The sequence below is a fragment of the Equus asinus genome, chromosome 4 (genome assembly GCF_041296235.1).
Source record: "Equus asinus isolate D_3611 breed Donkey chromosome 4, EquAss-T2T_v2, whole genome shotgun sequence".
Lineage (NCBI taxonomy): Eukaryota > Metazoa > Chordata > Mammalia > Perissodactyla > Equidae > Equus > Equus asinus.
In genome coordinates this window covers 55,270,380-55,285,825 of record NC_091793.1, presented here as the reverse complement: position 1 = coordinate 55,285,825, position 15,446 = coordinate 55,270,380, and the positions used below count along the sequence as shown (strand labels likewise).

Here is a 15,446-nt window from a genome sequence, read left to right as displayed (position 1 = left end):
GCCAATAGGGCATAGGAGGGGAAGTATGCATTCTTATCTTAAGAGAGTGCATTCTTTACTTTAATGCTTACGCAGATGTACAATGTATGTTTGTTTTCCAGGCCATGAGTCAGGCTTTTTAGTTCAAGCCAAATCAGTTTTGAACCCGAATAGTTACCCCATATACCTCAATATGTGAAAATTGCTTGTCATTACCAAGAGTGGCTGTAGAGGAGCAGAATTTTAAGAATGAGTTTTCTGAATTTTTTCTGAAGTTTCTGGAATTGACTCTCTAATATGATGAGATTTGAAGATGCTAATGGCTATATTTTCAGAAGCAAGAGAGCACTGATAGTCCGTGGCATGCTCTGGTGATAGAGACTTCTATCTATCAAGACTTCTCCATTGCATACTCCTAACTAACCACTCATAAGAAACAAGGAGCTGGGTGACTACATATATGATCCTTCTGGATATTTTTGGAAGATTAACAAATATGTTGAGATTGACTAGCTTCTCCTAATGTCCATGGACAAAGTAGTAAAAGACAAGGATGAGCTAGGGATTCAAATTCCCAGCTCTGTATGTGCCCTGAAGGAGACCCTTATCTCCTACCGCCTCAGGACTGCAATTGCTAGAAACCAAACATAGAATATCAACCTGCCACTGGCTGAATTACAGCCAAATTGAACTCTCAGCCTTGCAGAGTGTTTACTGTTCATATGAGGGCATTGATTGGGAGAGAATGGGATCCTGAGTTGGAATAGGAATGAGTGGGATGAAGCTGGAGACATTGAGCCTCTAAACTCTGACAATTCTTCTCTGCTAGTAAAGAGACCTCCCCACTCCCAATGCAAGTGGCCTTCCTACCTCCAGTGGTAGCACTTTCCCCACCCTCAAGTGCCTCTCCATTCTGTCTGATAGGATTAATCCTGCATTGCCTGAGGAAACTGTAATGACCTCTCCAGAGGCAGCTGCCATGCAAGACAAGGCTGATTCTCCTCAGGACCCATCCTTGCCTCCCTTCTACTTCTAGACCTATAGTAGACTCAAGTCCCAGCAGGACCCTAGAGGTGAGGTACAAAGTGTGACCCATGAGAAAGTATGCTACACTCCAAAAGAGCTACTTGAGTTTTCTAATTTATTCAGACAGAAATCTGGGGAATATGTGTGGGACTAGTGCTAAGGGTGTGGGATAATGGCGGGGGGAAAATGAAGTTGAATCGGGCCAAATTTGTTGAAATGGGCTCACTAAGTAGAGATTCTGCATCTAACATTGCAGCTCAGGGAATTAGAAAGGGCTCTGATGGTTTGTTTGGTTGCTTGGCTGAAACATGGACCAAAAGATGGCCAACAGTGAGTGAAAGGGAAATGCCCAATATCCCTTGGTTTAATGTAGGGGAAGGGATTCAGAAGCTTATGGAGATTGGACTGTTAGGGTGGATTTGTCATTTAGGACCTACTTACCCACACTGGAAGGATCCAGGAGACACATCTTTCACCACTATTATGGGAAATAAATTCCTGAGGGTAGCCTGGCATCTCTGAAAATCTCTGTGATCACTCTGTAGGCCAGACCTTATAGTGGGAACTGCAGTCACTGATTGGGAAACCTAAATACATTTAGATTAATTGGGTTTAGGTGTGGCAGGGGCCAAATTGCATCAGCAAACTGCCAAAGGTAAGGTGAGCATAATTACCAAGTGGACAGTAAGTCAAAGCAACAATCAAAACAGGCTGACTCACATGGGCCTACAGTGTTGGCTAGTTGCTCATGGTCTTCCTAAAGTGACATGGATAAGTCTACAGTTCTTACTGGATCTGTATAAGCACAAAAGTTCTAGGTCAAATGAACCAAAGTGTAACCTGAATCATAAAAACAGGTCATGGCCCCTCAATCAATTCTGACTGAGGCAGTTTATAAACCCAGAACCCCTTGAATGAAGAGGAGTCTGGGTTCACTTGAGGAAGGACTCTGATACACTGTCAAAAATTTCTGTTAATCTTTCTCCCAGCCTTCCCCAAAAGGGCCTGTGGCCTTTTATCAGCATACATGCACTTGGGAAAAGGAAATAATCAGATCTTTTAGGGACTACTTGACACTGTCTCTGAACTGATGCTAATTCCAGCTGACCCAAAATGTCACTGTGGTCTGCCAGTCAGAATAGGGCTTGTGGAGGTCAGATGATCCATGAAGTTTTGGCTCAGTTTCATCTCACAGTGGGCCAGGTGAGTCCCTGACCTCCTCCTGAGTTATTTCCCCAGTTCCCAAATGCATAATTGGAGTAGATGTACTCAGCAGCTAGCAGAATTCGCACATTAATTCTGTAGGGACCTGAAATTGGCCACCCCAAGATATGTCTCCTTGGCATCAAGATTATTTGAGGCTGATTGCTTTTGATAAACTGGGACAGGGAAGGAGGCTCTGAGGAATGGAACTTGCCCTTTGTTAGAACAGCTTTACATTTGTAAGGTAAATCTCTATCTGTAAAACGCCCCTCTCTCTCTGTACCAGGAAGAAGAAAGGAGATGAGCTTCTCTCTAGAAACTCTTAATCAATACGAAAGGCAAGGACTTAAATCTGCATTTTATTGTGCTTGTCTGGTAACCTCCTGTAACTAACTTCCCTCCCTCTCCCAACGTTGGCATTTCTTTAAGGATTAAGCATCTTTCCTTAGGCTAGGAACTGATTGCTGCGCTCACCTGTGACCGCCCAGCTTCAGACAATCGACTTGCCTCCCTGCTACACCCACCGAGATAGCAGACCACTACCTGCTGTGTCCATCAAGAGCTGTGCGGACAGGGCAATCTTGTGACTATCGTGGGAGGGACATTTCAATCACGTGTGAAACACCCTGTTTCAGGGTATATAACCACTATGTGCACCCCACTTCTTCGGTGCCCTTTCTTCCTTCGGGAAGAAAGGCCCCAGGCCATGGTTCCTCATAAAGCTTTGTTTAATTTTCTCTTGCTATTCTGTCTCATTTGAATTTAATTCTTCTCCAGCCTGACGAACCCCCATTTGGGAAGAGGAAATGTCCGCCTCCCCTACAATTCCCTGACATATGGAGCAAGGGCTATCATGATGGGAAAAGCCAAAAGGAAGTTGTTAGAACTGCCTCTACCTAGGAAAATAGTAAACCAAAAGCAATACTGCGTTCATAGAGGGATTTCAGATTAGTGCCACCATCAAGGACTTGAAAGGATCTGAGAGTGATGATTCTCACCACACCCCATTCAACTTACTATTTGGCCTGTGCAGAAGGCAGATGAATCTTGGAGAATGACAGGGGATTATTATAAGCTTAACCAGGTGGTGACTCTAATCGCAGCTGCACTACCGGATGTGTTTTATTGTTTGAGCAAATTAACACATCCCCTGGTACCTAGTATGCCTTTTTTCTCCATCTCTGTTAAGAAGACCTACCAGAAGCAGTTTGCTTTCAGGTGGCAAGACCAGCAATATACCTTCACTGTCCTACCTCAGAGGTGTATCAACCCTCCAGCCCTGTGTCATAATTTAGTTCTGAGGTATCATAATCACCTTTCCCTTGGAGAAAATATCACACTAGCCCACTGCATTGATGATTTGCTGATTGGACCTAGTGAGCAAGAAGTAGCAACTACTCTAGACTTATTGAGAAGACAATTGCATGTCAGAGGGTGGGAAATAAATCTGACAAAAAATCAGGGGTCTTCTACCTCAGTGAAACTTCTAGGGGTCTAGTGGTGTGGAGCATCCCAAAAAGTCCCTTCTAAAGTGAAGGATAAGTTGTTTCATCCAGCTGCTTTTTCAACCAAATAAGAGGTACAATGCCTAGCAGGCCTCTTCGGATTTTGGAGGTAACATAGTCCTCATTTGAGTGTGTTATTCTAGCCCATTTACAGAGTGACCTGAATTCGAGTTTTGAGTGAGACTCAGAAGAGACTGCCCTGCAGCAGGTCCAGGCTGCTGTGCAAACTGCTGTACCACCATAGGCCATGCGATCCAGCAATGCGGTGTGCTGGAAGTGCCAGTGTCAGATAGGAATGCTCTTTGGAACCTTTGGCAGGCCCCATAAGTGAATTATAGTGACTGCCCTTAGGATTTTGGAGCAAGGCCTTGCCCACTCTACAGACAACTATTCTCTTTTTGAGAAATAGCTCTTGGCCTGCTACTGGGCCTTTGTAGAGAACGAATGCTTAACTATGGGCCGCCAAGTTACCATGTGACCTGAGCTTCCCATAATGAGCTAGGTGTTATTTGACCCACCAAACCATAAAGCTGGACATGTACAGCAGCACTCCATTATCAAATGGAAGTCATGTAAATATTTGATGAAGCTTGAGCAGGTTCTGAAGACACAAGTAAATTACACGGAGAAGTGGCCCTAATGCCCATGGTCCCAAGTCCTACTAACACTGCCTCCTCCCTTCCAGTCTGCACCCTATGGCCTCAGGAGGAGCTCCTTATGCTCAATTGACAGAAGAAGAAAAGACTCAAGCCTGGTTTACAGAAACTTCTGCAGGATGAGTTCTGCAGGATGTGCAGGCCCCGCTGGAAAGTGGACGGCTGCCTCACTACAGGACTCAGACTAGGACTAGAACGCACACCATCAGCTGTTCTGATTCTCAGGCCTTTGAACTCAGACTGCAGCCACCCCATCGACTCTCCTGTGTCTCCAGATTGCCGACTGAAGATCTTGTGACTTCCCAGCCTCTATAATTAAGCAAGGCAATATCCTGTATTATATATAGGATATATGCATATAATATATCCTATTGGTTCTGTTTCTCTGGTGAACCTTGACTGATATACTCATCATACCAAGAATACACTAACTATTCCAGAACCAACTCCATCACCCACTCAAAACCAACTTCTTCACATGGCATTTAATTCTATATATATATCTCAGAAATTTCTATGAATATGTTTTTTCACACATGTGTATACTATATGTGTGTATGTAGATTATGTATATACAATATATAACTATATATCTATATATGTATATATGTACATGTAAATATATATGAACACTTATATGAGAATTTTTGTGCAATAGCTCATAAAAACATGGGGGACAGAGAAACAGAGAGACAGAAACAGAAGAAAGAGACAGAGACAGAGAGCCGGAGACAGAGTAAGAGACATAGCAACAGATGGATAATTCATTTTCTTGGGGTTTTATATAAAAATGTAGTATTTTTGTTCAGCACATCTTTATTGTTTGAATAACTGTTTAACCTAATACTATTTTGGTTTCATATTTGTTTTTATGTTTTTACTTGTGTCTTTTGTTACTGGAACAAATAAAATGTATTTAGTAAGAGAAAGATCGTTCATTTTTTCGCTATTGATTTAAAAGTTGTTAGTTTTTTTTTTTTTTAAAGATAAAGCCACGAGGTTTTTGTCTTGCCTGTTGCAATATTTTTCTCCAGTTGGTCATTTATATTTTGCCTTGGCTTACTATTTTTTGAAGTTCAAATATAAGGATGTGAAAATGTGCTAAGGATGACCTGCAATCCTAAACTTTTGCTCTCAGGATAAACACCATTCAGAACCATGTAAGTTGCTTACATGCATCCTTCCCCTATGTCGTGAAAACAAAAAGCACTGCATCCAGATGCCATGAAGTTTTATAGGTTAGAGACAGACGCTGTGCTGAACTGTAGTCAGAATCTGAGCAGTGGAAGTCCTTCTGTAAGTAAAAGACAGAAATAGACTTGTCAATCTTTCCTTTTTGGTGGCATGAATGGAATGTATTCTTGCATAACAAAGTACTTTTTCCCAGTATTGTCCAATATCCAATTTTTGCCCTTTCTTTGTATTGCAATTTGTGGCTCTGGGGCTGCTCATATATAAGTAAGGCATTCCCAAAGCTGTTTGACAGCTGAGCAACATCTTACACTTCAGTGTTTCTCTTACATTTGTATATATGTAGGTATAGACATTGCATGCACAAAGGACAATACTGATTATTTACATGTGCAACTAATGGGTATTGAACACTAAAATTATGAATCACTTTAGTTTTGTAAAAGTACATATAAAATTTAATTTTCAAAAATATATATCTTCAAAGTTTCACCTAAATCAAATAATTTTGATATCTAAGTTAATATATTTAGACATAAGATATGTGAGCTCTATTTGTACTCCTGCTGTAGGCCTAGCAAATTCTAAAAGCAGGGCTGCTTAATCCATGTTATTTCTCTTCCTAGATTGTAGGCACTGTTGGGAGTAGACATTTCATCAGTCAGAATTGTGATAGCACGACTTGTGTTTATGTAAGTGGGCTTCAAGTCCAGAAGGAAAAGACCATGAGATCAGAGCATGAACTTAGCTTCTTGATAAGGAAAGTGATAAAACTGGTGGAACCATTTCTTTCACAAAGAAGTTTAGAAATCTTTAGCCTTTTATCATTGATATCTCTTGAGTACTTAAGTCGCATTTCACCCCTCAGTAGAACATTTGAGCCTTAAGGTTAATCAACTGAGACACTCCATTTTGCCTAAGGGGACAGACATTTGCTTGTTTTGTTGTTTTGGCTCTTTTTTTTCACAACTGGCCTAGAACTTTGAATGTCTGTAACCTGAGGGAAGTATCTGGCCTTCCAGCTGATGTGCATTCCTAGCGGTGGGTCGAGACCCCGGGCTAAGACTTGCTCAGATTTGTTGACAGCAGCCTCCATCAACCTTGGTTTTGAGTCTTCACTTTCATCTTCCGGCTTCAGCTGCCCTGGCAGCAACGCAAGGCCCAGGCGTGGGGATTTGTAGAGCCCTTATTCGCTCTGGCTAGCCTCTCCTCCTTCTGCACTATTACAATTTGCACTTAAAATGAATGCCGTATACCTTAGGTCTTTTCAGAAAAATATTATTTCTGTTAAAACTTTTGAGTCATTATTATGTGTCAAGCACTGCTAAGACACTTCCCATACATTACCTCTGGAATCCTGGTGAAAATTAATGAGCTGGTTAAAAGCATAGGCCCTAGAGTCAAACTTCTTGGGCTGAGATCTCACTTGGCAGCTGTGTTACCTGGACAAACTACTTAACCTCTCTGAACCTATATTCCTCATTTGAAAAGTGGAGATAACCATAGACCCTTTCTCATAGGATAGTTGCCAGGATTATTGAGGATATTGTTTGTTAGAGGCTTAGAACTGTGTCTGGTACATAATAAGCACTCAGTATACATCACCTACCATTCTTACTCGGCTGTGATGTTGGCTATGTTTGCTTGTTGGTTGGTTTCTTGCTTTGCTGGAGACAGCCTGAAGCCAGCAAGTCATCTTGTGCAAACTAGAACCACGCAGTTAAACCTATACAAGTCAGTCTGTAATTCAGCTATTTATAGAAATAAATAGATGTATGGAAAAGCTAGGACTTACAAAGTCACTGCCACGCAGCACACAAAGTATTAGTCATCGATAAGGACCTCTGTGTATGACCACAAGTAATAAACTTTTCTATAATAGCACCATCATTTAAACATTCATCTTTTTAAAAATAGTGAATAGTCAATTGACTTTTCAAGATACTTTTGCAAGAAATAAAATACCTCCAAAATTATAATTGTTAACATCCTAGAGGTTTTCATTTCCTCAGGGTCCATGCTAAATAACTATTAATGACAGTGGGCAACATTAATCTATTCTATTGCTACATATACATAGACATTGCAAAGACCTGTAACAGCGCTCCCTTGTGGTTGGTAAATCTGATCTGTTGTAATTTAGAGTAAAGCATTACAAAAATAGAACATTTTCCTATTGATTAGATTAAATATGTAAAATCTTTTTCTCCTAAAAGTAGAAAAGTCATAGTCTCTTTAATAGATAATAATATTTATCTGTAAGGTTTTCCGAGTCTCTTAACTATAAAACTAATGGTAAATTTTTTCAGCTCTTAATTTTTTGGGAGACCACAAGTACATTGCACAGACACCATCGCAATCACAAACAGAGTGTTGTTGCTGTGCTTGCCTTATTAACGTATTTGTTTATAACAAAGTAGAAAAGATTAACACTGAACATTGCAGGAAATCATTGACCTTTCCTTCTCTGTTTTATATTTCTTTTTCTTTAAAAGTCTGGATGTCCTTTTTTCTTCTTTCTTTTTAATGATAGCCTTTGAATGGGACCATCATCTGCAGGCGCATTGAACTGCTGGGACAGGGCTCGGCAGGGCCCTTTTAACACCTTCCACAGGGCACCTAGTATGAAATAGCAATTTGTTCCACTGACAAAATGACTCCTGTGTGGCTTTGCTCTATATTACCTTTTTTTGTCTCCTTACATTATTGATTTTATTCAGATGGTAAATCACAGGACATTATGATGGAAAGTCACTCACTTTCAGAGAAGGAACATACATATTCACATCATTAATAATGGAAACTTCCTAATGTCTTTATAAAATAAATAAGATATTGTGGGTTCCTTTTTTCCACACCAAACTTAATTCTCAGGTAGTATTTTTACGAATTTTATTGGAACATGAAAGTCAGATAAATTCTCTTTTTAAATTTAGGAAGAACGGCCAATAGTTTTCAACAAATGACTATCTATGCCTTATATTTGAGTTAGGAAATTTTCAATAAAATACAATAATAGTTGGTGCAATTATCCCTCATTTATCTGTCATCAGTTTCAAAAATGTGTTTTCTCTACAGCTCTCCCACTTCCTCCTCCCAATAATCATAAAAGATTATTTAGAAGGAAATCCCAAACACTAACAGTCCTTGTGTAATTAACCCACGTATACACAGAAAAGATAAGCGCATCCCTTTATAGACAACTACAATTTCACATCACACTCTCAACCCCAAACCAAAAATAATTCGTTTGTTAACATCATCAAATATCTAATCATTGTTCACAGTTCTTAAATTATCACAACTCAATCAAGATATAAAACAAGCAAAATGTGAAATATTTGAGTCACACCAAAAAGTTCTCTCTTTGAAATCGATCCCTTCCATTATCCTCTAACCTCTGGCAACCACTGATGAGTTTGAAGTTCCTAGTTTTGCTTTTTCCAGAATGTCACATAAACGAAATCATATAATATGCAACTCTTTGAATCTTACATCTTAGTAGACAATCATTAGACTGTATATATTTGGTCTATTCCTGCATCCTCTGTTCTGTTCCATTGGTTTGTCTGTCTTTACACCAATCCTACATTGTCTTGGTTACTGTAACAAGACTTAAAGTCAGGTAGGGTATGTTTTTGAAATTTGTCCTTGTTTTTCAAAGGTTTTTGTTTTTGGAGAGGAAGAGTATTCTTAGTCCTTTTCAATTTCCTTTTAATTTTAAAATTAACTTTTACCAAAAAAAAAAAAAGAAGACCCTGCTGAGATTTTGATTGAGATTGCAATGAATCTACATATCAACTAGGGGAGAATTGACAGCTTAACAATATTTGATCTTCCAATTCATGAACATAGTTTGTCTTTTGACTTATTTACACTTCTTTTATTTCTGTCATTAATGTTTTATAGTTTTGAGCAAAATCTTACACATATTTTTAGCTTTATACCTAGATAGTTCATGTTATTTGTTGCTATTATAGATGATACTTTTTAAAATTTTAATTTCCAATTCTTCTTTGCTAGTGATTAAAAATACAAATGATTTTTTAAAATTGACTTTGTATATTGTGATGTTTCCAACGTACTTATCAGTTTTAGTAGCTCTTTTTAGATTCTTTAGTGTTTTCTATGTAGATAATCATGTCATGAACAAATAGAGAAAACTGTATTTCCTCCTTTCCAATACTCATGCATTTTATGTATTTTTCTTGTCTTATTTGATTGACTGGGATCTCCAGTATAATGTTGAATTGGAGTGACAATAGTGGACACCCTTTACTTGTTTCCAATCTCAGGGAAAAATCATTCTGCCTTTTAATATTACATATGATGCTAACTGTAGGATTTTCATAGATGCCCTTTATTAAATTGAGGAAGTTCCTTTATATTCCTTTTTTTTTTGCTGGGAGTTCTTATCATGGAGAGATGTGGAAATTTATCTAATGCTTTTTCTCTATCTATTGAGATGATTGTAATTTTTTTCTTCTTTAGCTTGCGGATGTGGTGAATTACAGTGCTTAATTTCTAAAACAATGTTTGATCAACCTTGCATTTTTTGGATAAACTTACTTGATCATGGTATAATATCTTTTAGTAGATTGCTGATTCGAAGTATTAATGTTTCATTATTGATTATTGCATGTATCTTCATGAAAGATATTTATCCTTACTTTTTTTCTTTGTAATATCTTTGTCTGGTCTGGTACCAAGATAATGTTAACATGATAAGATGTGTTGGGTAGTATTTTTTATTCCTTAATTTTTGGTAGAATTTATTTAAAATTGGTATTATTTCTTCTTTATATGTTTGAGAGAATTTTCCAGTGATGCCAGTTGTGTCTGTAATTTTCTCTGTAAGCTTTTTGGAAATTCAGTTAATTAAATAGATATACAACTATTTAGCTTTTTCATTTCTTCTTAAGTGCTTTGAAAGTTTGTGCATGTAAAAGAATTTATTGATTTCATACATCTTTGTAATGTCTGTAGGAGGTGAAAGTTTAATTTTATAATAAACTCATGACCTGCTTTCCCATGTGGTTTTTCCATTTTCCATTTTTACCAATAATCTTAAATCTATCCAAGTGACATTATTTTTTAGATATTGTATATTCTTTATCTCTAGAAATTCAATTTGGTTGTTTTCTATATCCACTTTCTTTCTCATTATGTTTATATTTAATTGTAAATTGATGCACATTTTTAATAATAGCTTGTTGAAGATCTTATCTGCTAATGACACCCCTCTGTCATTTCTGAGGCTGCTCCTAATTACTGAGTTTCCACCTGATTAGATGTCACATGTTGCTACCTCTTTGCAAGTTTAATAACTTTTCATTGGATGCTCCATATTATATATTACAGTTTTGAATGTTTGGATTTGTTATCTTCTTCTAAAGAGTGTTTAAATTTATTTGGATAAGCTGTTTAATCCTTTAAATTGAAACAGGAGCCTGTTTTTCGGCTTCCTTGCCATGGTCTAGAGGAGCCTTTAAAGTTAGTTTGGAACTTCTACTGAGATGTTACCTTTCTGGTCTTTCTATTGAATGCCAGGTATCAACAAGATATTCCCACTCTGGCTGGTAGAAACTCAAACATTTCCCAGGCCTATGTGAGCCCTTGGAATTGTTCACCTTATAAGTTCCTCTGCAGTTTGTCTTTTTGTACCTAGCCTTATAGAGTCTCACCATATACCTGTGCAGACAGGTATTCAGTCAAAGACCCTACTACCACTGTGCAGATTTCTGAGGTTATTTCTCTGCATGGATCCCTTTTCATAAATATTCAGCCTTAAAATTTATCTGTCTCAGTTTTTCTGACTCCCCATCTCTGTTCTCGTCTTACTGAGGAAATTCAGTGAGTCACCTGGATTCTGCGAGGATTTCTCTGCCCCATGTCACAGTAATTGTAAACATGTATATAGTAAATTGATGTCATTCTTTCACTGAGTTTACATTAAAACTTTGTCAGGGAAAAACTCGTCAAAGAAAGTAAGGCATGCCTTTTAAATTCTAGGTATGTTTGAATTCAAATAATGCCCAAGATTACTTCTGTTTTTCACTATTATTTTGTTTTAAACTTCGTATATGACTTACACAATTCACATATGTCACAATTGGAGCTATGCAAACAAAAATATGTGATAATAGACATTGACGTGGGATTTTATTGGATGCTTTTGTCAGTATTCTCTTTAAAATAACCATATTCAAGCTTATTTTTACCTTTCACTATTGCATTTATTTAATAAGAATTTGTTTTTCTTTTTTTTTGAAATAGACATTTAAAGATCACACTTCTTAAGATTTTATTTTATTTTATTTTCCTTTTTCTCCCCAAAGCCCCCCGCTACATAGTTGTATATTCTTCATTGTGGGTCCTTCTAGTTGTGGTATGTGGGACGCTGCCTCAGCATGGTTTGATGAGCAGTGCCATGTCTGTGCCCAGGATTTGAACCAACGAAACACTGGGCCGCCTGCAGCGGAGCACGTGAACTTAACCACTCAGCCACGGGGCCAGCCCCAAGAATTTGTTTTTCTTATTAGAGAAACTTCCAAATGCACAGAAATTGTATGCTAGGTCCTATGAAAGACAGAAAGAGATACATTAAGAATTATGAACAGCAGAAATGATTCTTTGCTGAGCTTCACCATCGTTCCACTCAGGATTTTAGCTCTAATGTTTACTGCCCAATTTTTTTTTTAATTTTTTAAATTTATTTTTATTATTTTTTTTGCGGGGGATAGATCAGCCCTGAGCTAACATCTGCTGCCAATCCTCCTCTTTTTGCTGAGGAAGACTGGCCCTGAGCTAACATCCATGCCCATCTTCCTCTACTTTATACATGGGATGCCTACCACAGCATGGCTTGCCAAACAGTGCCATGTCCGCACCCGGGATCCAGACTGGCCAACCCCGGGCCATCAAAGCAGAACGTGCAAACTTAACCGCTACACCACTGTGCCAGCCCCTACCCACTTATAATAGAATGGGTGTTTAAGAGGGTACAGAGGAGAGTAACAATGCATGCTCATGTAAACTCTAATTATAATACAGGATGGAATTAAATAAGTGCAATGATAAAAATAGACATAATCTCTCTGGGAGAGCAGAGAATGTATAGTCAACTCAAATGGGGAGATGGAGAAGACTTCAGAGTGACAGAGATGCAACGCTGAACCTCGAACAATAGAGCTTTGGAAAAACAGACAATATCACATGAAAGAGGAGACAACGTTAACGGTGGTGTTAAAATGCACACTTTAATAGCTCTGTTACCCTAGAATGGACAGATAATATGACAAAATTAGACACAAGTAAAGAACTTTAGGGTCCAGCCTGGAAAAGGTCATAAAAATAAGACTAATAATACCAATATTAATACCATATAATACTATTAAAATAATGTTTTATTAGAATACTGGAAGATAGTGTAACTTTTTTGAAAGCAAGTTAAAAAGCATAACCCCTAAATGGCAATAAATCATCTTGAGGTATCTAGTTGTGGCATATCATTAAGGAGAAACTTAAACTCTCAGACTTTAACTTAAAATGTTAATGCTATGCGGCTTCTTAATGATTTTATAGTGTTGATGCAGATCTTTTTTCAAAATATGTTAGTGGAACTAATTCAAGTACACTCTAATTTAGTGAATTCAAATAACTAATTTAGTAAAACCAAATTAAGGATACCACAGATAAAATGAAAAGAAATATTCCAAGCAAGAATTATAATCCTTTGTCATTCATTTTAAGTGATCAGCACACAATATGTAGGAATCAAGGTCAGATCAATAGCACGGAAGAGTCAAGACCACAACAGTCATTTTTGCAGGAGCCTAGAAACCCTAGAGGAGTCAAATGTCATAGTTTTTAAAACTGATTTTATTGCTATGACAAATAGTCTATCAGGTATCACTGAATGCATGTATATACTATGAAAAGAATTTGTGAATATGTAGAGGCAAATGAATTTAAATAATAAATGAACAGATTTTCCAATTTGAAATTTGAAATGAGTGCTTATTATGAGAAAGACTGTTATCATTAATGTAAGATATCCCCAAAATAGGAAGAAAGATAAAAAGCTACTGGTCATTTAGTTCAAAAGGAAGCCAAACACTAATTAATCCTTTGAGAATCACTAAAAAATCAAATCAGGCTAAGTTTGGATTATTTATGTCATTGCAATCTCAAAAAACCCAAATAGAAAGAGAAATCTTGACTGTTTCCCCAGTACTTGGTTTAAAAAAAAAAAACTATTTTTTTCAACAAGATTCCATTACTAAAGACAATAAATTTAAGGATATGCATGGCCATGACTATATTCTTGAGGATGATACCATTCAAATGACTGTGATCAATTTTATAGCCCAGTTGATGTCTGAATGATTTGGACTTGCGTCATTTCATCTTTCTACTAGAAGACCTAGCCACAGATTGAGGCAATTTTCCAAGTTCTTATTTGTTTCTCTCATTTTCAGTTGACTTATTACTGTGTTGGTCACTGTTTTATCTGGCTATGGAAAGACCAACGAGTGCTTCTACACTTCCCAGCCACGTTCTATCTATATGAGGTTATGTGACTATGGTCAATGGACTCCTGATGAAATGCTGTCCCCTCCCAGATAGAACCTGCCAAATCTCCTGTGGCAGCCTCTGATCCTCATTCATGTCACAGTCAGATACAGAGAATCCAGTGGGAAGACTTGACGGAAGGAGTGTGGATTCCTGAATCACCACGGGGAATCTGGCCGCCAACATTTGATTGGACTGACCTCCGAGTGAGAAATAAATTTTTTAATTTTAAGGCAAAGAGATTTTGGGGTTGTCTGTTTCAGCACTGTCATGCACTCATACCATGAAAAGAGATATAATATTTTGGATGATAAAAGTTCAGATTTCAAATATAACAAGTGTAAATGTATGTACATAGAACAATGCCTGGCAAGCATATGGCATTTCCACCAAACTTGAAATTTGCGTAGTATCATTCCCCAAACTCCTCCTTATAAATTCTCCATTGTTGTCCATTCCTCCTGGTAACAAATCTACAGAAATTAGACTGGTCTTTTAAACTTTTTATATTCATCACCCTGAGACCTTGCCAGTTTGTCCTTCTCAGAGGTTTAGGGAAGTCGCCATTTCAAACTTTATTTAAAACACCTGATCTCTCATTCTCATTAACTCATCGATTTCCACACCATTACCCATCATTGTTCATATTTTCTCCCTACAGATGTTTTGTTTAACACTGTTCCATAATATGTAATTTTCTTTCCATTTAGATTGTTTTCCCCAATTGAAATTCCACACTTTCTCCTGTGTACTACGATTCAGGAGCACTTTGGCAACAATTCCAGTCTCATATCAAACCATTATTTTGCTAGTGCTATTGTAAAGTGCTTGCAATGCACTATCACTTATCTTTTTATCAGCAGTTCCTGTGTATTTCATCTCTATAACTATTGCTGTAATGTCCTTTTGAGCAAGAACACCATATACCTGAAAGCATCACAATAGTATGACAAAAGTTAACGCTGTCATCATTCTCGGCCTCTAGTGAGAAGTCAGAAGAAATATGAAGAACTCTCAGAAATGTTAACCAGGCTGATGATAGCCCTTCACAACCAAATCTACCCCGTAATAGAAAATAATTATCCTATGAGAGTATTACACCTTGGTTAGGAGACATAACTATTCTCGACAGTCTGCGCCCTAACACAAATTTTTTCTCTAAAAAAGCTGTAGCTTTCTCAACCTCCAGTCAACTGGACTAAATAATAGTTACTGTTGGAATCAATCACCACATAGAGCATTTTTATGTTTCTCCACATACGTATTTTTCAAAGCAATATTATTTTTATGCTCAGAATCAATTATTCATAAG

The 15,446-nt window shown here is 37.6% G+C and overlaps 1 long non-coding RNA gene across 1 annotated transcript in view; it reads right to left on the bottom strand.

Moving 5' to 3' along the window:
- Positions 1–11,883: 11,883 nt before the first annotated feature.
- LOC123283266 (uncharacterized) overlaps positions 11,884–15,446 on the bottom strand; it is a 68,562-nt gene continuing 64,999 nt past the window's right edge. The window contains exon 3 of the long non-coding RNA XR_006523877.2: positions 11,884–12,139. This is a non-coding gene — a long non-coding RNA (uncharacterized lncRNA). The remainder of the gene's footprint in view (positions 12,140–15,446) is intronic.